At 35.8% G+C, this 23,414-nt stretch overlaps 2 long non-coding RNA genes and 2 pseudogenes across 2 annotated transcripts; 3 read left to right on the top strand and 1 right to left on the bottom strand.

The window, feature by feature from the left end:
• The first annotated feature begins 870 nt into the window (after positions 1–870).
• On the top strand, positions 871–3,319 carry LOC121778573. The gene is made up of 3 exons (XR_006045695.1): positions 871–955; positions 2,306–2,406; positions 3,209–3,319. It is a non-coding gene; the product is annotated as an uncharacterized LOC121778573 (long non-coding RNA).
• Positions 948–2,299, bottom strand: LOC121778574. The gene is made up of 2 exons (XR_006045696.1): positions 2,061–2,299; positions 948–1,149 (listed from the first exon to the last, which is right to left on the bottom strand). It is a non-coding gene; the product is annotated as an uncharacterized LOC121778574 (long non-coding RNA).
• Positions 3,320–11,886: 8,567 nt separating the features above from the next.
• Positions 11,887–14,387, top strand: LOC121780170 (annotated as a pseudogene).
• Positions 14,388–16,815: 2,428 nt separating this feature from the next.
• LOC121778457 lies at positions 16,816–20,112 on the top strand (annotated as a pseudogene).
• Positions 20,113–23,414: the final 3,302 nt, after the last annotated feature.

Raw genomic sequence — 23,414 nt, 5'->3', positions numbered from 1 at the left:
CCACACACTTCAAAATCGTGACAACAATGGAAAAAGGATGACAAAATCAAAGCCGACAAATCCAGAAAAGGTTAACCCTAGAGCCATTTTTAACAGATTAATTTATGCTCATATTAGGAACACTAATTGCATTTAATTTAGGTACTTATGTCACAGAACCCATTTCTTCACATTTTAATTGTTATTTGTGGATTAAATAGATGTCATGGAACTTTATATTGGTTGACATTTTATTTGTCAGAAAACCAAGGTCTTTATCAATACTAACATTATTTTTCATACATTACTTTGCAAGTGCTAGCAAATGAGGATATACAAAAAATAAACAAATGACAAAGGCTTGAGCAATTACTGACATGAACTTGAAGGTCTAGACATAGAGTTGTGATATGAATAGCTCTCCAAATTGGTTGCTTCTTTTACTTTTTCATTGTTAAAGAATAAAATATGTAAATTTTTAACTGGAGAGGCCATTTTCTGTGTAATATTATTAGGAGTGTTCTTTGGATTCTAGTCCCCTGTAAAACAAAATACATTAATAACTTATTCAACTTAGTTTAAAATAAAAGCACAGTTGTTTGGTAGAATAAAGAATATACTACCTTAATATCATGCAAAACACACTCTGAGGGGTATTATTTTTATCTTTATATTTCTAAATAAAAGAAAATAATCTTAAAACTTTTTGCAGGTGATGATGTACATGGATTGTAAAAAGAAGTGGCAGGAAAAGAACCAAGAATGCATATAACTGAAACTGTAAAAAAGGTAAATGACATTAAACAGTAGCTAATGCTACTAATTTAAAATAACCAGAAACATAGTAAATTTAGAAACAGAAAAACAATAATATAACAACAAACTGATTGCAGGGACTGATCTACAAAAATATCAATCAAAGGAAGCATGACTTGAAAAAAGATGACATGAGCATGGAGGCAATGGCAGATTCAAGGTAAGAAAACTACATTGTAAAATGAGTTTTTACATATGCAAAATATTTAGCACTATTAGTAACATTGTGAAATTAGGATAACATAAACATGGACTTAATGACAAATTCAACTTAGATAACTGCATAATCATGTAGCTGAGAATTTACAGGAGATAACATAAACATGGACTGAATGATGCTTGGATTCTTGTCCCCTGTAACACAAAAGACATTAATAATTAGTTCCATTTAGTTTACAATAAAAGCATAGTTGTTTGGTACAGTGTTGTCAAAAACGCGCCCAGGGCGCGCTCGGGGCGCGGGTCGCCATGATCGAGGCCGGCTTCGCCCCACATGGGTGAACCGAGCGAGATACGTGGCGGCGTCGGGGCGCGCTCTGGGCGGTCGGGGCGACTGGAGCGAGAGACGGAACTAGCGGCGGGGGCTTACCTGTTGCCGTCGGCCCTGCAGATTTTTTGTTTTACACAGAAAAAAAGAGGGAGGGGAGATGGAGACGAAGACATGATGATAGAGAGAGAGTGAGTTTACATTGGGAAATGAAATTGCTTTTTGACTTATTGTACTCCATCAATTAGTGTTATTTCTATTGTTATTATTTGTATAAGTAACATATTTTATTATTTCTTATATTTATAATTTAATATTAGGTTTATATAAAGCTAATTTAGTAATCTTTAGAACATGTTTATTTGATAATATGTTTTATGATTAAATGAAGAGATTTAAAATAATAATTATGTTTATTTAAATGAAGATAAATAAATAATAATTTATTATTCTTCCAATCTTTCATCTTTTTCCAAAATGACTCTATTTTAAAATCCATTAATTAAATATTATAATAAGTAAATTGATTATAATTCCTCCAATAATTCTTTTCTACCAATGTCAAAATTGAACTTTAAAAATATTTTTTCCTATGTAAATATAAGTATTTATATTATAGTGAATTATCTTTAATCATTAGTATTACTAATATATAAATAATAAATAATTTTTCGCCCCGATTCGTGGGTCCCTCGCCCCGCGACCCGGGGTCCAGCCTCATTGCCCCGGACCGACCCGCGACCCTAACAACACTGGTTTGGTAGAAAAAAGATCATACCACATTATCATGCAAAACACACTCTAGGCTGTTATCATTTTTATCCTCTGGAACCCCTTCATACCTACAGACACATCTTACTTTAATGGTAGAGTACTTTAATGGTGGAGGTAGTGATTGCCTTGGAAAGATTGTTTAAGCATGTTACAAAAGGAGACATTACTCCACAATCTATTCAATCAGATGGAAATCATATAATGTCAGAAGATGAATTGTAACAGTAAATAAAGACCATTTTTGTGCAGGAATTATGCTACTGAGAGGGTCATAAAAAAGGAAGAAAAGGAAAGTCAAGAAGATGTGGTAACAATAGGAAAACAACCAATACTACAAAAATGACAAAATGGTAAGAAAAACACATTCTTCATTTTTCCTAGCTGAGTATTTACAGGAGCTATATATCATAAACTAACTTCTATACAGATAAGTGCATTTCAGAAATAGGAAGAAATATATAAAGAAGATTCAATCAAGGGAATGCAGATAAGAACTTGAAAAGAAACTCCACCAAGTTTGTGTGCTGATTCAGTTAAGTGTTTTCAGTTGTGAGGGGTTGGTGAGTGATTGTAGAAGCAGTTAGGAAAGGGTATTTATAGGGTAAAAAATGGCCAGCATGCTCTTAAAAAAGTCATTTAGGTTCCCAAGAAACATAATAATTAGAAAGGCCTTCCAAATAACAAAATTAATATAGTCTGTCATAAAAATCTATTAATAAATAAGTCTTTTCATTATACTTCTTTTAACTACATATACTTAAATATTAATCACAAATACTAATCTGTCATTCAAAGAGAATCAGTGGCAAGTCACTAATTCAATTTCACTTACTGAGCATAAAGTAGATTAGGTGTTTCAATACTATTAATCAGTAGTATTAGATTTGATTGTGAAGCAAAATACCCTCAGAAAATAATCAGTAGCATTACATTTGATTGTGAAGTAAAATACCCTCAGAAAATAACATTAAGACATAGAAAAGATTGAGAGGTTGTATTTTTTTAAACGGCTAGAAATCTACTATGTTCGAAATAAATTTCATGTATACATTAATATTCACTGATTGGGCCTTCTGTATACATTAATATCTCATTTATTGTAGTCTGTAGTATTTAAAGAGTCTGTAGTATTTAAAGGACACTCTTTGATAGGAATATCAAAAGGAATAAATGAAACCCTAGAGAGATAGCAGCCGCCTCTATCATTGAAGGAAATAGAGAGAGAAATAAAACTTGCTCTCTCAATAAAGGAGAAGGAGAAAGACACGATCTGGAGCAGCAGACTCTCACATTAGAGGAAAAGGAGAGAGACACAAATGTGGTGACAGCTGGTGTCTAAACAATGATTACAAAAGAGCACAGGTGTGATCCACGTATGAACACCTATTGAACTCTAGCATGAAACAAACCGTAGGAAGAGAAGAGTTATACAAAAGGTAATAGTACATATTTATTCAGCTTCCTCAAATATTTTTCTGCCCAAATCAACAGAGATTGAGTATTTAAATATGAATTTGATTAAGTGAGTCATTATAGCAGAAAAATAAATATGAATAATTAGAGCTTATTGCAATGTTTTACATGTGTGAGTTTAGATTATATAAATTTCCATATATATGGTTGCTTGAGGTTAAAAAAAACAACTCAACCCTAATGAAATATTAGCCGCCTTTCACATATGCAGGAAAAGGAAAAGCATACATGACATGTCAGACTTGGGGGCTCAAAGCTATTCTATTTCATCATCACATAACGGAATAGGTATGAAATTCTTTTCTTTTAATACATCATAACTAAATGAGACTCAGTTATAGTTTTTGCATCTCAATCTAATGGGTACAGATTAATTACTATACCTAGTCAGAATTATATCATCCATGTTTAAATTTTTTTCAGAATATAGCTAAAGTATGCTTCTTTAACTACATATACTTAAATATTAAACACATAATACTACATCTTGCAATTAGCGCACTACAACTAAGATTACTTTATTAATCTGCCATTCAGATAGAATCAGTAGCAAGTTACTAATTCAATCACTTTCCTGATCATAAAGTAGATTAGGTATTCAATCCAATTAGTAAATAACATTAAGACTTAGAAAAGATTGAGAGGTTGTATTTTTTTGAATTGCCAGAAATTTCACAATAGTTCGAAATAAATTTCATGTACTAATCATTATAGTGACATTATAATCTTTCATACACTAATTGCTTAATGCTTTGCAGGTAATATTACTGAATTTAATGGTGTTTTTCTACTTTTTTTCCATTTTATTTAAAGAAATGACTTACATGGATTACTAATATATGTTGCATTTATTATCAGGGACAAATGGATCAATATGAGCTTTGGAAATATGGGGAAAATATATTGGTAATAGAAAATAGTATAATTACTACAACCTATGTCGATCCTACAAAAGGGCTGTAATCTATCCCTCTCTCTCTCTATATATATCCCCATCTCTCTCTCTATCTCGGTCTCTCTCTATATCTATCTTGCTAATTTTTCATGTTCTATAATTCTGATTTTATTATCTAAGTTACTTATTTTTAATGCGTGTAAAATTGTCATTTAATTCTATGATGCTTATATCACAGGTTCTTCTTGGTATTTTTTAGTATTTTTAAAGTGCAGGTATAAATTGAATTAAAAACAAATTTAAAATTCTGAAAATGAGTTGATTTTACAAAACCTATGCAAGCATAAGTACCAGTGCCATGCTCCCCAAAATAAAAGGCTTTCACAATATCCCATGCCATGCTCTGTCTTAAAGTTTTGTGCAGAGTAATTTTTATTGAGTGAACAATTATCAACAGTTTTCCCCGCCAAAAAGGATAGAATTGTATTTCTGAAAAGTTTCACGAACTGTCACTTTATATAATGATAGATTGTTTAGTTGAATTGTTAATGTTGTGTAGGTGAATTGTGTTATAATTTTTTGTAGGTGAATTTGTGTATTATTTGATATTGGTGTTCCATTTTATAATATTGGCTTAAATAATATCTAATTATTGAAATTGTTTAGGTTTGTGTATTGTTTAATTTGAATTGTGAATATTGTGTCGATGAATTATGGTATCATCTTCAAGTTTTCATCGAAGACTCTTATGTGGTCCTTAGGACCCTTCCGTATTATATCTTCAGAGACAACACGTCTCTAATAATATATGGGCAGGAGTTGAATCAGAAGACGTACTGAAAATATATGAATGTCATTTGGATGTTTCCATACATCTGCGTGTTTTGGCAGTAATCGATGAGATGGGGTTCGGCGGCATAATGAGGTGTGGTCAACCAAAGGGCATTGATCACCATCTTATCACCGCGTTGATTGAACGATGGAGGCCAGAGACTCACACGTTTCACTTTCTAGTCGGTGAAGCGACAGTGACATTAGAAGACGTGGAGGTCTTATGGGGCCTCAAAGTTGACGGTGATGCTTTGACGGGTTACATCCCCAGTCAACTATTGGTTCTAACTTTCTCTGGATTATCTTGGATTTGTATCAGATACAGTTGAGTTGAAAGAAATGGTTTGGAAACGGACAAGCTTATCAAATCAACTAAGGATTGAATTGAGTGATGAACACGATCCTTAGTTGGAATTTTATATAGTGGTCGTGTTTATCACTCAATTCAATCATTAGTTGATTTGATAAGTTTATCTGTTTCCAAACCATTTCTTTCAACTCAACTGTATCTAATACAAATCCAAGATAATTCAGAGAAAGTTGGATCCAATAGTTGACATCCTGGGGATGTAACCCGTCAAAGCACACCATCAACTTGAGGCCCATAAGACCTCCCGTCTTCCAATGTCACGGTCGCTTCAACTACTTGAAAGTGAAACGTGTTAGTCTCTGCCTCCTTCGTTCAATCAACGCGGTGATAAATGGTGGTCAATGTCCTTTGGTTTGACACACTCAATATGCCGCGAACCTCATCGTCTATTAGGAAACATCCCAAATGATTCCTTCCATATCGTCTGCAGCGTACGTCTTCTTATTCAACTCTCCCATATATTAGTAGAGACGGTTTGTCTCTGAAGATTCATCAGACCAAAGACGAGTCCGGTCAAAGAAGTTTACTTCATAAGACCAAGGACCAAAGTCCGGTCAAAGAAGTTTACTTCATAAGACCGAAGGACAAGTACGATGAAATTTTTCGCTAAGCTGTAAATACAGTGTTAGAAGCGAAAAACAAAATTTCATTTTTCAAATCTTGTTCGGCATACAACTCCGCTACCCTACAAAATGGCGTTACGCTATTACAAAGGACTATTCTACTGTCCAGGGTTGCTGAAGTTAAGCCACCTATCTGCAAAATCCTCTGGAAGCCGAGTTCGGTTGTTCGAGCAGATGAAGAATAAGCAGGTCGACGAGATGCTATCCTCGACCCAACGCCTCTTCCCCGAGCCCGAGAAGTCCTAACACCTCGGCGATGAAGAGTCTCTGCAATAAGCATCTGCTGATCTTGCTCGCTCATAGTCACAACTCCTCGGCGAATTTCAGTCCGTCCCTGTCTTGACGATTCCGGTTGCTCCTGAGCCCGTTCTCGTCTTGACGTTTCCGGCTGTTCCGGAGTTCGTTGTTGACTGGGAGTAGGATTTTGAACAAGGGAACCAGAGGTTTGATCTGGAGTGCGAGCATCTGTTGGCACGATATGCCGAAGGAATCTTTCTATGGAGGGGCGCCGAGAAAGAACAATGTTGTACCGAGAAGCCCAGCGCCGCAATGATTTCACAACTTGTTGGCAAGCCGAGCTCTCCAGCGCATTGTTCCTCCGGAGTACATGATATTCCTCCCACAGTTCGTCAACTCGACTCTGAACATCTGATATGGTCACTCCCCCGCGCACACGGATGTAATCCTCGTACGCAGTCCTCTCAGCAATGGTCGTATTCAGCTCGGCCTCCAGATCCTTCTTATCGGACTCTAAGTCCTTATTATCGGCCTCCAGCTTCACTAAACGAGCCAGAAGCTCGTCATTCTTCGTCTGATCGGCTATAGCTCTTTTCTCAGCTTCGTCTAAAGCCGAAGAGTACAGTCGTTTCCAGTGAAGTATCTCCATCTCCTTGAGTACAAAGCAGCTATATTAGTTCGGCAGCTGTACCGAGCAGATAGTAAAATACAACAGGAATAAAGGCGAGTACGAAAAGCTATACGAAGACAAGTGTAGAGAATTTTTCATTCACAAGGAAAATTTTTACACTAGGAGGGCTTCAAGGCCATTTTACAAGGAAGAAACTAGACTAAGAGAAGGGAGACGAAATCATACTCCGCCAGCTTCGTCTCCGGCTCCTTGGTCTGGTTCAGCTTCTTTCTCCTGAGCTACCTCAGCCTCGGCCTCGCATCCTGCCGGCCTCGCCTCCGCCTCCTGATCGGCTTCCTTCTCCGGATGCCCGGCCCGCTCGACTTCGGCCTCCAGCTCCAGCGACTCGGCCTCACCCTCTCCGTTGTAAGTCGAAGCGGGTGAAACGGGTCCCACGGAGGCAAAGATAGCCTCCAGGTTCTCGTCCGATCAGCTCGACAACTCCGGACTCGGTCTGCAGAAAGCAGGACCGAGGATGAAGCGAGCTCCTCAAGGAGCGGCAGATTCTGAAGCCGAGCTGCTATCTCACGGCTGTACAGAGGCAGCACGACGTCGGCCCCCTGCTCGCCCTTATCGGTAATTAGCCTTACCAGACTACCGACAAAGGCCGAGAACTGGCTGCTCAAAAAGAGTTTCTCCGTGTAAACACGGAGAGCCTCCCCCTGGGCAGCCACGGCGGCAGCCTCCTTCTGAGCCTCCGGTGTGCTTCGTCTGCTCTTGCAGGATGATGAGCTGGTTTTGGCTGACCGGGCTTCATCCTGAGCCGAGATCCTAGCAGCTCGGCCCTCTCAAATTTGGCCTCAGCCTGTTCGGCCAGACTACGAGCAAGATGCAACTTCTTCTGCATCTCTCGTAGTCGTGGGATGCTTTGGAGAGCTCCACGGAGACGAGCTTGGCTCTCTGAAGATGAACAAGGAAAAAACTCAACAGAATGGCCATCAAAAAATGTGGAAAAGAAGCCAAGTCAGAAAGCTTACCTCCACAAAATTTGTCGGCCATTGAAAAGGCTCAGGGACGTGTTCCGGGATGTCTGCAACCACCTCGGAGATGACCAGGTTTCCCGGCACTCTTGGGGACTCATGAAATTTCCCCTTCCCTTTAGCCGAACACGACTCCGGCACTTTCGGATCCGAAGAAGAGTTTTTTGCCTCTTCGGATTCTCTCGGCTTCAGATGCCGAGCGAGGGGCTCTCTGCCTCTCCGGCTCCACAAGCTCGGAGGACTTTCGGATAGCCTTATTCAGCATGTACACTGCCAAACAGCAAGAAAGCAAAGTCAGATTTTCTTCGTTAAAGCAGTAGAGCATAAAGATAAAGAGAAATCCTCACCCTCGGCCTCTTCGTCCGAAGACGAGATGTCGAACACGACGTCGCCCTTGACGAGCTCAGACTCCGTGTATTGTTTCCTAACTATGGGAATCTTGTTGAGCTCGCCATCGAGCTCGTCCAACGGTTCAGGCCGAGGATGACGGATAACGGACTTCGGCCCTCTCCAAGGAAAACTAGGAGCCGCGGTCCTATCATAATAGAAGAAGCGGTTTTGCCACTTCGGCCACTTCGTTTTACAAAAGGCCCTAAAGGCTGTACAGGGATCAAGTAAAACCAAGACCCCTTCCTCTTAAATTGAAAGAATTTAAGGATCGCCTTCAAAGACAAATCCCTTCCTAACCTACGGAGTTCGGCAGCGAAGGCCGACAAGTGCCTCCAAGAGTTCGGAGTCACCTGGCCTAAAGGAAGCTGAAAAAAATCTAGTAAATCTATAAAGGCAGAAGGGAGGGGGAAACGAAGCCCGCATTCTAAGCAGGCCTCGTACACGGTGGCGTAACCCTCCGGCGGGGAGTCAGCCCTATGATCACCGTCAGGTACCACCGCCCTCCCCCCAGGAAAAAAGTATTTTTCGGGTAGGGATACCACAGTATCCTTACTCAAAATACTATGGAAATACTCTACGGTCTTCTCCCCGGACTCTTTCCGGCCAGAAGACCCCTTACCGCCTCTCCTACCGCTACCCGACTCCGAAGAAGAAGAAGAAGAAGACATTTTTCTTACTTTTTGAAGGTGAAGAAAGTCTGAAGAAGCTCTTGAAAGCGGAAGAAAATTTCTCGAGAAAGAGAGAGTATAGAAGACGCAACAGCAAAGGTGTTCAAATGAGGAAGAAAGAGCATATTTATCAGATTCGGGAAAGATTTCGAGATCGTTGCGCTGTTTCGAATCCCACCTTTTCAGGATTCAACGGCCGGATTTTACTGTCGCATTTAATGCAGGCACGCGCAAGGCACGTCCCCTGACGTCAGCCTCCCCCTTACCATTATCCAGAATGCCGAAGTGACTCACCTCGCCGAAGTGATTCACTTCGCTTTTCGGGGGGGTAGTGATGGGGTACGAACTAAACCCTAATGGCAAGCCCAATAACAGTGACGGCCCATCAGCCCAGAGCCCAAGAAAGAGTATCTGTTCGGCACCAAAGAGTTCGGCACGACCAAAGAGTTCGGACTCAGCCTACAGCTCGGTAAAAGCCGACCAGTCAAGCTCTCCTCTCAGATCGGCAAGAGCTGATCGGTAAAGTCCAGCAGTTCGGTCTCAGCATTCGACCGAACTAGGAGTTAGTGGACTCATGAAAAGCCTCCACGACCTCCGCTATACCCACGATCTATTTAGTGGTACGAAGCAGTTATTGAGCAGTTATTGCTCACCCACGATCTTGTTAGTGGGGCTGCAAACCACGATCTTAGTTCAATGTATAAATAGAACTTAGATCAGATAGAAAAAGGTTAAGCTCTCTAGAGATAAAATACCATATAGCAAGTCTGTGTTGTAAGCTGTAACCCCAGATCAAGCAATACAATCTTGCCCTCCCTTCTTCCCGTGGACGTAGATTTACTTCAGTAAATCGAACCACGTAAATTCTTTGTGTCGTAATCTTCATTCTCTACCAGCATTTACTAACATCAGAAATTCGCGGATCCATCAGATAGTTTTGTTGAAGATGTTTAGGATAAGTGAAATTTGAGGACTACACTATGCTACACATTTATAATTACATTCTTCGTTTGTAATGAATATAATGATGGATTTAAGAAACAAATATGTGAAGGAAACTTGTCGGTGTCATCTAACCATCAATTGGGATTAGTATGCTTTTTTTTTCCTTTTGTTGTTATCTTCAATTCCTCTATGCTTTTATGTTGTGCAAAAGTTTCAAACTCACGCAAAAATGTATTCCCTCTTTCCCAACTAATTAAGTTAAGTCGTATTTTTTTTGGGATATCCCAATTAAGTTGAGTCATTTCATTTTTTAACAAAAAAAAATCTCCTATCACTCTCACTTTATTACACTATCTACTTTACTCTCTCTTTATCTTTCCTATTTTATTCATCTCTCCTAATTTTCAACACAATTTCTTAATCTTCGTGCCAAAAAAATTATGTCTCAATTTAGTTGGAATGGAGGGAGTACTGTAATATCTTCTCTTCTCTGTTTTATAAGTAAATGAACATAAATTTTAAAGATCACGCCACGGAGGACTTGAACCTGAGACCTTTGATCTCAGACACTAATACATCTAAATTTTTTGCACAAGATAAATATTCTCTTTTCTTTTGTGGATGATGTTCCAAATCCGACTCATTTGTACAGTATAAATACGGAAATTTTAGGGTTTTTAAAATGAATATAAAGAAATGCAAAGCTACATCTGTCCCTCACTCAATGATTAGATCCTTCGCCACTACAGCCTTCATCTTCTACAATTATTCTTGCTACTAATTAAATAAAGTGGAGTATATGTTTTTTCCCATATAAGATAAGCTCTGCAAAATTTGGATTGTATCTTTTTTCTTTCTTTCTTTTAGTGGCCTCTAACTTGACCTACTATTCCCCACGTTTGAAATTGTCTGCACAGTGAAATCCCACTGACAAAATAAGAAGCCCATGATCCCCTTGTTCATCTAAAATAGTCTTGGTAGTATTAAATTATTAATTAATACGTGAAATTATATAGCCAGCTAACCTATGATAAATCAAATATAAATTGATTCTTGTGTTAATCAGTGCACGAAGGTAGTGCATCATCTATGTCTCTGAACCGAAATTTTATTGTTTGGTATCTCAAGAAAGAGAAACATTATTCTACTAATTTGATGTTTTCATATATTAAATTACATATATTGAAACATTGAATGTTAAGATACCTATTCAAACCCCTTTAACAATTATTATTATCAGAGTTTAAATTTAATTTCTATTTGTTTTTGGTATATATCAATTGCAATATAGATGCACTCAAGAATAAATACATAAGAATAAGCACATGCAGATTGTTTGACAACTGTTTTGGTCTGTCCTTTCTGAGTTTGGCTCCAGTAAAACTAACTAACCTAACCCATTAATTGATTCACAATTTTGCCAATATATACTACAACCATACTGAAAAATTGACCCCACATGGCCACATGTACATTCACATTAGTAAAAGAAGATGCACCCACGTCAAAAGTTTAGGTCGTTTGACGGTCAACATATTTACCACTTTTAGGTAGTATCCGATTCAGAATCCACATTTTCACATCGTGCCATATATCTGCGTGACAGAATCCTGCACAAGATTTTGTCTTTTGAAAAACATTTCACCACGTTCAACTAGATAACATCGTGATATGTCTGGTGAAACAAGACACGAGTCTCATTAACACGGATGGCCACGGCACGAGAGTGTGGATTGTGGTGAAACTGGATGAGGGTTTTTCTTCTATATATATACCTCAAAGCTCATGGTTTGATTACCACACACAAAAAAACCATAAAGAAAAGAAAAACAAAATGGGGGAAATTGAAGTTGGTGAGTATGTTAGAAGAAAATAAAGGTTGCCTAGGAATGATATTGGTGCAGCTTACATATGCAGGCATGGCTATGTTCTCGAAAGTCGCCATTGATCGAGGAATGAACCCTTACATCTTCGTTGTTTATCGCCAGGCGTTCGCAACCATAACCTAGCTCCATTCGCCTTCTTTCTCGATAGGTTAATTTTGTTTTATTTACTAATTTATTTCACACTTTTTTTTTACCTCAAATTGTTCATCAACTAATGTTTGTTTTTTCTTTCTTATTTAAAGGAAGAACCTGATCACCCTTTGTCCTACACCCTAATCTTGAAGATTTTCTTGAGTTCTTTCTTCGGGTATATATGACCTATAAGATGATTTTTTTTCACTTTACATTAATTTAAATAGTTGTACTAATTAAATTTAATTGCAGCATAACTTTGAGTTCGAATCTATACTCATATGCAATATAAACTACGTCTCCGCAACATTGCTTCCGTTGGCATCAACACAATTCCGGCTCTCACCTTTCTCATCGCTGTTATATTTCGGTATTTATAACATAACAAAATTACACAATTTTTTTATTTTTATTAGTATTTTTTCTAATAATTTTGTTTAAAAAAATGTGACCAGATTTGAGACATGTTCGATAAGAACTTCAGCTGGAATAGCGAAATTTGTTGGTTCGGGTTTGAGCTTATCGGGAGCAATGGTGTAGGCCTTCGTAAAGGGCCTCTAGTTAGTTGATGAAATGCTCAAATTCAATGAATTCTAAGGATTCCAATGAGAAATGGGTGCATGGTTGCATGCTTATGCTTGCAGCCAATTTTATTTGGGCATCATGGTTTGTCATGCAGGTTAATTTAATTAATTAATTTCAACTACATTAAATTAATGCTATTGTTTGCTTTAATTTTTTTTTTTCTAATTAATTTAATTTTTTGTGTGATAGGCACCTCTAGTGAAGCAGTATCCATCGAAATTTCGACTGATAATGTTGCAGTGCTTTTTTAGCTGCACACAATCATCAATTTGGGCAATGGCTATGGAGAGGGTCATATCAAAGTGGCGAGTTAAATGGGATCTCAATCTTTTCTCTGTCGCATATTGTGTATGTCTTCGTAAACCCCACTTTATTTTGTTTTTAATCATTTAATTTTTGAAATTAAATCGGATCATCACACCACAAATAGACTAATTAATAATATATGTACCAGTGGGCGGATCCAGGGGGCGGTCACCCCTACCCGACCGTCCGGAGAGCCTAAATTTTTCATTGAATCAAGCCGAAAATAGCATATCCGCCCCCTCCGTTAGAGTGTAGAAATATTTTTATTTTCAATAAATGTCATATAAAATGTATTAGTTCAATGGTTTGGTTGTTTAATTTTTAACTAAGATTTCTAGGGTTCAATCCTCAACAAAACATATTTATTTTCATTTTTCATTTTTATTTTATCAATTCATATTTCTTCTTATTATCAAAATAATACCTTTAAATACTACTAAGTTGCATATATTATGTTGTTATATTTATTCTTTAGTTAAAATTATTTTTAATCTTGTGTTAAAGTCTTTTTTATCCTAAAGTACTTATAATTTGATCCATGCATCTTAATTATTCTCTATGTAACAAAATAAACATTTTAAATATTTTTGAAATATAAATATTTAGTGCTCTACTTATATCACTTTTGTATATAATATTTACAGTGATTTTAAATGTACATATATTTATAATAATTTTATATTTTAAAATGAATAATACATATTTGCAAGCTAAAGCATGTTTATATTTATATAATTTTTTATTTTAAAATGAATAATACATATTTGCAAGCTGAAGCATGTTTATATTTTATTAATGAAGCTAGGGCTACTTAAATATTAATATAATATTTATTTATTTTATAATTAAAAATAATATTAAATTAAATATTTAATATTTAAATATAAGTTCCGCCCCCGCCATTTTCGGGTCCTGGATCCGCCACTGATATGTACATATGACCATTTTTAATTTACAAGGAAAATATTTGATTTATGTCATATAGTAGTACTTCCCCGTTCTGCGGTAGTTGAGTCACTTCATTTTCTGCACTCATTTAAAAAAATAAAAATAGTAATTAATTAAAGTGGAGAAAAGTAGAGTAAGAGAGAATAATGTATATAAGATTTTATCTACTTTATTCTGTCACTTACTTTACTCTCTCTCCATTTTAACTATTTAATTATCTTTTTTTCAAAATAAGCACAGAAAATGCGGAGGGAGTACTAATTTTTAAATATGCACGTGTTCAAATATTACTGATAGGGGGATTGTACTGCGTCATTTGGGGGAAGAATAAGGAAACCCAAATCAAAGAAAACCAAGAAAAAGTGGATGCAAAAGAGGAAATGGTGGTGTAGTGCACTAATATATCATGTTGATGTGATGTGCATTTACCCCATTTTTGTTGATGTTACATAGAGCATCCCTCCCCCCATAGCCCATAGTAGTATATAATTTCTCTCCCTTTATATATTGGTGTTTGCGGTAATTCTTGATTTCTCTTGGATTTTTATATGTTTATTTCTTTTTTTCCTCAAAACTCACACCACACTACTATTTTGATTATGGTCTTGATAAAATTGTATAGGTACAATGCTTTTAAAACCGGGCTAGTAAATAAGTAGACAAAATAAAAAGACATTAAGTGAAAAAGATGATTTTGCAATAAAGATTAGAGATCTTCCCCCTAAATGAGCAATCTTAAAAAATTATACTATGGCACTAGTAGTTACAAAAGCAAAACTTTTCACCCACCTTAAAAAAAAACTCAAAGAAACTAACATATACACACCAAATATTGGAGGCCCTCTCCTCGCTTAATTGAAAATTTTATCCTTATTAATTTAAGAACAATTTTCTATGTGTCCTTAATTTTGACCAATTTTTAAAAAATTCAACGCAAATAACTCCATTTTTAATTTTGTGTTTTTATAAGATTAGTTTGTCACGGTGATTTGATGATACTCCATCCGTCTGTGAAAAATATCTCATTTAACCATTTTTATGGTGTTATATATGGTAAGCAATAAAGAGATAGAAAAAAAATTGATTGAAGTACTTTAGTTCACCTCATGAAAAGAAAAAAAAGTTTTCTAAACACAAAAAATGCATAATTTTGAGGGATAAACCAAAATGAATATAGTTGATATTTTATAAAACGGATGGAATAGTAATTTATTCAATATGTTATTCAACCTTTCACATGCATCCATTTAATTATGCCCTTGTTTCTACTTGATTTAACGTTATTCATTACAAATGTATGCAAGTTATGTAATTTTAAAAGACAAAATTGTCACCACCATAGTGTAAATTTGTCACTTTTTGTAATTAAAAATGTCTACTTTTCCTTCAATTATATCCAGATTGAATTTCTCACATATCGTGCATTGAAACTTCTTTTGAATATATAACTTGTCTTTTACATAAATGCTTTTTTCATAAAAAAAAAAGAAAGTTGCGTGAGTGATAACGTTGAAGCTAATGCATCCACCCAAAAATAGTGGGACACAAATTAAAGTGCACCAACAATGTGTATCGAATGCGAATTCACATTAGGAGATTCAATTTTTGTCATTTGGGTAATTACTGCAAATGACTTATATTTTGAAATGTGTGAGTTAAAATCCATTATCGTGATTAAAATGGGTTTAATTTAGTGTCTGAGTTGTTCTTCTGGATTGTCAATTTTGTCATCAAACATTCAACCACTAAATAGTTGTGATGAGTTGGTAGAGCTTCTCAATAGTTTCAATTGCAATTCCGAGAGTCTAACGACAAAATTGACAACATGTGAGGACAGTCCAGACAATTAGTTCGATCCAAAAGTCCTTAATCTATTTTTGAGTCTTGCTTTAAACATATCAAGATTAGAAAACTAACAATAATGGTTGGTGGTTGGGGACCTAATATATACTACTACTCTCTCCATACCCTAATTTTTTTGTCAACTTTTGTCATTTTCATCCATTTATTATCCACTTTTATTTTTTTCATAAATGTTAAATATGCCTCTGATATAAACCAAACTGGAGAACTAATCACAAAAGACTAGCCTATTAGGAGAGAGAACCCATTTAGTTTATATACCACACACCAGTTGTTCTCACAACCAATGTAAGAATTGAGTCTGTAACATTCGACCCTCCTTTAAGGGCCAACGCTCTCGTTGGTCACGGCTGGTTCTTTGCCATGCCACCACTCCATGAGCCACTACTCCGAGTTCTCGTTGGTCACGGCCACGTTGGTCACGATGGATTCTTTGCCCGGCCACCACTCCATGGGTCACCACCCTGAGTCGGCCCCAAACGTACTCGTTGGTCACGGCGAGTTTGTTGCGCGGCCACCACTCCGAGCCATTTGGACTCTCAATGAAAGCACCAAGTGATATAAACCAAACAAGAGAACTCATCCCAAACGACTAGCCATTAGAAGAGAAAGTATATTTAGTCCATACACCCCGCACCAGTTCTCTCAACCGATGTGGGAATTGAGTCCGTAACAACCCCACATTCCATTAACATTTATTATACAACCAATGACAGAAATCTATGGATATTTCCTAAAACCAATTGGTTAACAGGAAGAGGAGTCCATGAGACTTATATAGTGATTTCAGTTCTATTTGTACACCGATGTTAGATTGTTTATATCATACTACATTCCACTAATATTTTCTACTCACTTCTGCCTATAGTCACGCCCAACATAAAGTGGACTAAAAATATGGGACCTAGGAAGTAGAATCCATGCATGCTCATAAAAAAAGTGTACATTAGGCCACTAGATAGTGATATGAGAGAAATGCACTATAAATTTTGAGTTGTATCCACATAAGTTGTACCATACATACTTATTAAAATATCGTGAGAATAAGTAGCATAACATTTCTCTTCCCTTTAGCATGGAGAAGCAGAAGCCATACATTGCAGTGGTAGTGTTACAATGCAGCTATGCAGGCATGATTCTCCTCTCAAAGGCAGCTATGTCCTCAGGGATGAAGCCTTCCGTCTTCGTCGCCTATCGACAAGCCTTTGCCTTCTTCGCTTTGCTCCCCTTCGCCTTTTTCTTCACCAGGTCAATTTCTATTATATAAACTTTGTTTAGAGAAAAAGTATATATGAAATATTGATTAATGTTGTTTTTGTCCTTTCTTTTCTTCTTGCATTTTAGCAATGGTGGTTCTCCTATTTCATGGACTGGATTCTGCAAATTTTCTTTGTTTCTTCATATGGGTAACTTCAATATCTGACCATATCACTTTTTTATTAAATATTTAATGCTAATTGATGGTAGGTGCACGTGATATATGGTGTAGGTTAGCATTGAGTTTCAATTTGAATTTAGAAGGATTAAAGTATATTTCCGCAACATTTGGCACGGCGATACTTAGCATTGTTCCAGCTTTGGTGTTCATCATGGCCGTTTGTTTAAGGTAATTTAATTAATTAGAGTGCGATATTATTTATTTCCTAATTATAAATTGAACTACGAGTAGTTGATTAGTTTCAAATATAGTCATATTTGTTCCAGTGTATAACATAGGAAATTTTTACATATTAGGAGTAATTTATACTCCGTATTATATTCTCTATCTGTATATAATTACATAGACAGAGTGTGAATCAAGATAACAATACATGTTTCTCCACATTATTTGGAGCTTTGTTAGTAGTATCATGGAGTATTTACGTAGTTAACTTGAATAGTAGAAAAGTGAGTGATATAAAGTTATATATTCCAAATCGATGATTATGTTGTTACCCAATCAAGAAAAAGTATACACAAAACTTTCCTGTTTATAAAACGAACTCACACTCAATTTTAGATTATGTACAAGGGTGTCATCATTTTAACCCAATCCAATTTAAGTTTCAATAAAGTATATAAAAATTATTACTATTAATTTTAATGTATTTTTATTAATAACCCCAGTTAACCCAAGGTAACACAATATTTTGTTTTTCATAGTATATTTTATTACTATAAGAATTATAATTAATTTTCATATATTAAAAATAATGCATTGAAATTTTATAAATAATTATTTTATATAATAAATGTAAATTATCCCTATAAATAATTATAATAATTATTTTCTTTCTTCAATTCTCATTTCTTTATTATCATCAATTTTGATGCATAAAATTGTAAAATATGGATCTTCAATAAAAGATCATAGCAAAAAATAATATAATTTACAAATTATTAAAAAATAATACGGAGTACTAGATTTGATGGTATTTATTTTAATATAAATTTATACTATATATACTATTAAACAAATTTTAGAAATTAAAATAATTTTTTTACTTACCATACAAAAAAGACTATGAATACAGTACAATTTCATCCGATCTATCAGTAAGAGAATGATGAATATCTTGATTTAGGATCGAAAAGCTGAGTATAACGAAATGGCATGGATTAGCCAAAGTATTGGGCGCCATTTTAGGCATCTCCGGCACCATGGCCTTCACCTTCTTCAAGGGCCCACCTCTCTACTCTCAATCCGCCCACCACCTGTTCGACGAAAAGCCTCACTCAAACCACGATTGGATCAAAGGCGCTCTCCTCGCCATCGCCGGCCAACTCTTCTACGCTATGTGGATCACTATGCAGGCTCCTCTCCTCAACCAATTTCCAGGCAAACTGCGCCTCACCATTCTGCAATGCGGCTTCAGCTGCCTCTCGTCTACGCTCTACGCTGCCGCCGTGGAGAGGCATCCTTCCTCCTGGAAGCTTCGATGGGATGTTGATCTCTTATCCGTCGCCTATTGCGTATGTGAAGTTTTTTTTTATAATCGATTTTGTTTGAAATGATTTTGTGTTTTTTAAATAGTTTGATTGAAGAATGTGGAATTTTGCAGGGTGTGATAGTGACAGGGCTGAGTTATTGGCTGCAAGCTTGGGTTATCGAGAAGAAAGGGCCGGTTTTCAGCGCCATTTTCGGGCCGTTGGCGCTCGTCATAGCAGCCATCTTCTCCGCTCTTTTCCTCAACGAAACACTTCACTGGGGAAGGTTAGTCGTTCGACCAAAAGCGACATCATAAAACACAAATCGGGTACACAAGCTATTAGAGCATCATTAACCCCGGCCCGGTTTCAGGCCCCAAGTCCCCTCCACGTCATCATTCCCCCAAATTTGAGTCTCAGGCCCCAACTGCTCTAACCCTGCAGGCCACAACCCGGGCCGCAACTAATAAATGACACTATTCACAACTTCAACGTATTTTACACGTAAAATAAAAAACGCCGAAAATTTATAACACGGAAAAGTTAATTTTCGATCGAAGATGGATGGAGTGGTATTTATAAAAAAAATTCAATTTTTTTTAAAAAAATAAAAATTCCTTTGCGGCCCGGCCCGAACACGAATTAACCCTGGACCCGGCCGCGTTGCGTCCCGTCCCGAACCATCTAACGCGAGCCCGGGCCCCGGCCCGGCCCAGGCCGCAAATCCTCCCCCTCCAACGCGACGCTCGGGCCGGGACTCATTTTTTGTGGCCCAACCGCGAGCGTTAACGATGCTCTTACTAACCTTTTTAGTGGTTTGATGGCTTTTTAGTAAAAAGAAGTCGAAAAGTGAAAACGAATCTCAATACATAAGTTCAGGCACCACTGATGATATTTTTTTTCCAAGAACCGCATGCGTGAAAAACACTAGTTCTGGGACCATTTTTAAAATTTACTGTCGTTATAAATATAACAATTTAAATTTTATATCTACAGTTTTTTTTTTCTTTTCTTTTCTTTTTAAATTTGCTTACCATGACTAAATTAGATGTAAGAAGAAATGGATTTGTTTTGCAGTGTTTTGGGGTGTGGATTGCTGGTGGGTGGGCTATACAGTTTCTTGTGGGGTAGAAACAGAGAGGCCCATATCCAAGCCCAAAAACTTTTGGATAATCAAGCCCATCTTGAGACCCCAGCTGTGGATGAAGAGCAAGGGCAAGACACACAAAAGAGATGAACCCACTTGTATATTTTCTTCATTTTTCAGCTATGTTTATGCTATTCAATTTATGTGATTTTCTCATATATGTTTATATATTACTATTATTGTTATTATTATTTCACTAACTCTCTTTTTCTTTCTCAAACACAAGAATCTTTATGTTTCTATTCACCATCCTCTATCATTAATCTATGAGTTACTATCCCAACCTATTCTGCAAAAGGTTGAGATGTGACATTGTGGGTTCGACGACAACTTCAAAGTTTGGTTAATGAAGTTTTTAGCGGCATTCATGGGTTGCGGTAGTGTGTCGATCGACCCTTCCCCGGACCTCGCCTAGATCCATCCTTCTATTTCGAAAAACATAAGAAAAATAGATTGGTTTAAAAGCATCGAACTATTTCAGCAAGACTTGTTTTTAGGCTTGACTTTTTGGACAATCAATTCAATATATTTCTTAAAGATCACGATAGTTTTAGATATTATGACTTTGTTTAATTTTTGGGATTGAAAATTTTGAGATTTTATACTTGATTGATAATATGATTCTTGTAAATATAATTTCTTTTATTGAAAACATGCTAGGTTTTTAAATATAGATTGTCTTAAAAATAGAATTGAGAAGCGGATCAAAATCAACTTATTACTAATAAATTTTACGTGACGATGGCGGATAAGCTCTCCACGTCTAATCATAAATATGAATTCAAATTAGTACTTCCTCCGTCTTATAATAAGAGTTATATTTTGTCATTTCGATCCTTCTCATAATAAAATTCAGATTTCACTTTTACAATAAATGGTAAATAGGTCTAACATTCTATTAACTCACTTCACTCACATTTTATTACAAAACCAATATAAAAAGTTAGGGCTCACAATTTTTAATACGACACGGACCCGCACGAAATTAACACGACACGAACACGCACGTTTAGTATTTGGGTTCTTATAAGATCGACCCAATAAGAACCCGAAGATAACGGGTTAGGTCGGGTCGGGTTTGGGTTATACGTTAAGATAAATAATTCTTTTTTATTAATTAAAAAATTATTAAACTTTAATTTTAGTTATTTTTGTTGATTAAAAATATTATACTTTAATATTAATTAATTAAAAATATAATACTTTAATTTTAATTAATTAATTAAAAAATACTATACTTTAATTTTATTAATTAAAAAATATTAATTGATTTTTTATAAATTTTAAGAAAATATTATGCTTTTATTTTATTAAAAATTAAATTTTTTAATTATTTAATTTTATTATTTAGATTTAATATTACTATACTTTAATTTTATTATTTTGATTAAGAAAATAATTACTAATTTGGTAATTTTTTATTTTATCTTGTAATACCATGTTTAAATAGTATAATAACATCATCTTTTAGTCATGATCGTGCCGTGTCAAGCTAACTTACTATCATTAACAGAGAGTTGACTTTTTTTGGGGGTACACGATAACACGCACGAACCCGACACGAACCCATTGGGTTGGGACACGATTGGGTTGGGTCGATAATGGGTTGATACGATTACGACTCAACCCACACGATTTGCCAGCCCTAGTCCAATATGTAAGACAGAACAAGGCAGTCCCTCCAAACATTCAGCATCACAACCCCAACTATAGAATAAGACAGAATGAGGCCATCTACCGTGGGGGCAGAGAAGATGCTAAAACGTTCTGTGTCAAGATCAAAAGCACTGATCATAAGATATTATCGAAATCATATAGTGCCCAATGAAGGTTGCCATTACATTCAATGACTGAATCGAAAGAAAATCTGTAACCAATAGTAGGGTCGGGTTCAAGAGAAAATCGGATGTATGGGGCACTCTACTACTACAATAACAAAAATGTACTCACTTTGTTAATTGTTCCATATATGGGGAAAACGCCAACCGAGCTGGCGTTTTATTAAGTGAAAACGCCAATCATGCTGGCGTTTTACATTTAATTTGTGAATTAAAAAATACGGTACTTATTTAAACACGCCAACTGGTTAAAAACTCCATTAGTGATGGCGTCTGTGATTTAGAACACGCCAGTCTGATTGACGTGTTACGATTGAATTTCCGAAAAATAATTAAAGATTACTTAGAAAAACGCCAACCTCAATGGCTTTTCTTCACAGAATAAGGGAATATATCGGGATTTCTTCCCCAAATCGCCAAACCACATCCAACGCACAGCAGCAGCGGCGCATTCTTCCCCAAGCACGCCAATCTCTTGCAATTGCATCAACAAGGAGTTAATCGGTGTCATTCTTCCGCATATTTGATATATCATTTGGTTAGTATGCTTATTTTTTACAATAATGGAGTAATTTGGTTAGGGTTTGTAATGAGTTGATAATTTGTGTTGTGTTATTATTTTGTGCAGTGGCTTGTTTGAATGCATTATTGTTGATTAATGTTTGAGATATTAGTGTTTAGTTAGGGTATAAATGTTATTAAAATTGGGTTTAAACTAGGAGTGTTGTTCTAGCTTAAAAATTGAGCAACTTGATTTATGTGGGTTTTAAATTGGTGTTGCATTATTTGGGTTTAGGTGTTACATTATTTGATATTGGGTTCAATAGTGAGAAATTATTAAAACTAGTATTTACACCCGTGCTATGCACGGGGCATATAATTTTTAAATAATAAATGTAAATTTTAATAAAATATAGAAACTAAGAATTAAAAATAATATAAAGATTTATAAAAACATAATGTGATTATAAATAAAACATTTATACTAAATGACGAATTTACTCATCAACTATAACTGAAATATTTCATATTCGGCAATCAATTTTATACAATTTTAATTTATGATATAAGTGAAGTAAAATAAACGACAAATAAGAGATGTATGACTAATGATCAAATAGTATAAGTTAGTTAGAATAAGATACATAAATAAAGAACATGTTATTTGAGTAAAGATTAAAGAGAAAAATTAGAAAACAACAACAAACCAACCAATAGTTCATAAGTTTTGAAAAACTTCTTTATAAACAACATTAACAGTAGCATCGCTTCTATTATCATCTTCATCTCCACAAACTAATATCTTTAGACCTCCACGACTCGTAACTCTAGATATAGCAATATACAACTGTCAATGACTGAAGACTGGTTTTCGTAAAAATAATCCAACATGAGATAGAGATTGACCTTGACTTTTGTTAATGGTCATTGCATACGACACATCCAAAGGAAATTGTCGTCGTTGGAATTTGAATGGCAACCTTGGATCAGATGGTATTAAAGACGGGGAATCAAAACTTTATGACCAACATTATGCCACCCAATACTTGTCCCTCCAAAACATAATCACTCAAACGCGTAATTATCAGTCTGGTGCCATTACACAATCCATTCGAGTGATCTATATTCCATAACAACATCACAGGAGTACCAACTTTCAACAA

The sequence above is a fragment of the Salvia splendens genome, chromosome 19, assembly GCF_004379255.2.
Source record: "Salvia splendens isolate huo1 chromosome 19, SspV2, whole genome shotgun sequence".
Taxonomy (NCBI): Eukaryota; Viridiplantae; Streptophyta; class Magnoliopsida; order Lamiales; family Lamiaceae; genus Salvia; species Salvia splendens.
The sequence above is the reverse complement of the archived record's forward strand: the minus strand, read 5'-3'. Positions and strand labels throughout refer to the sequence as shown.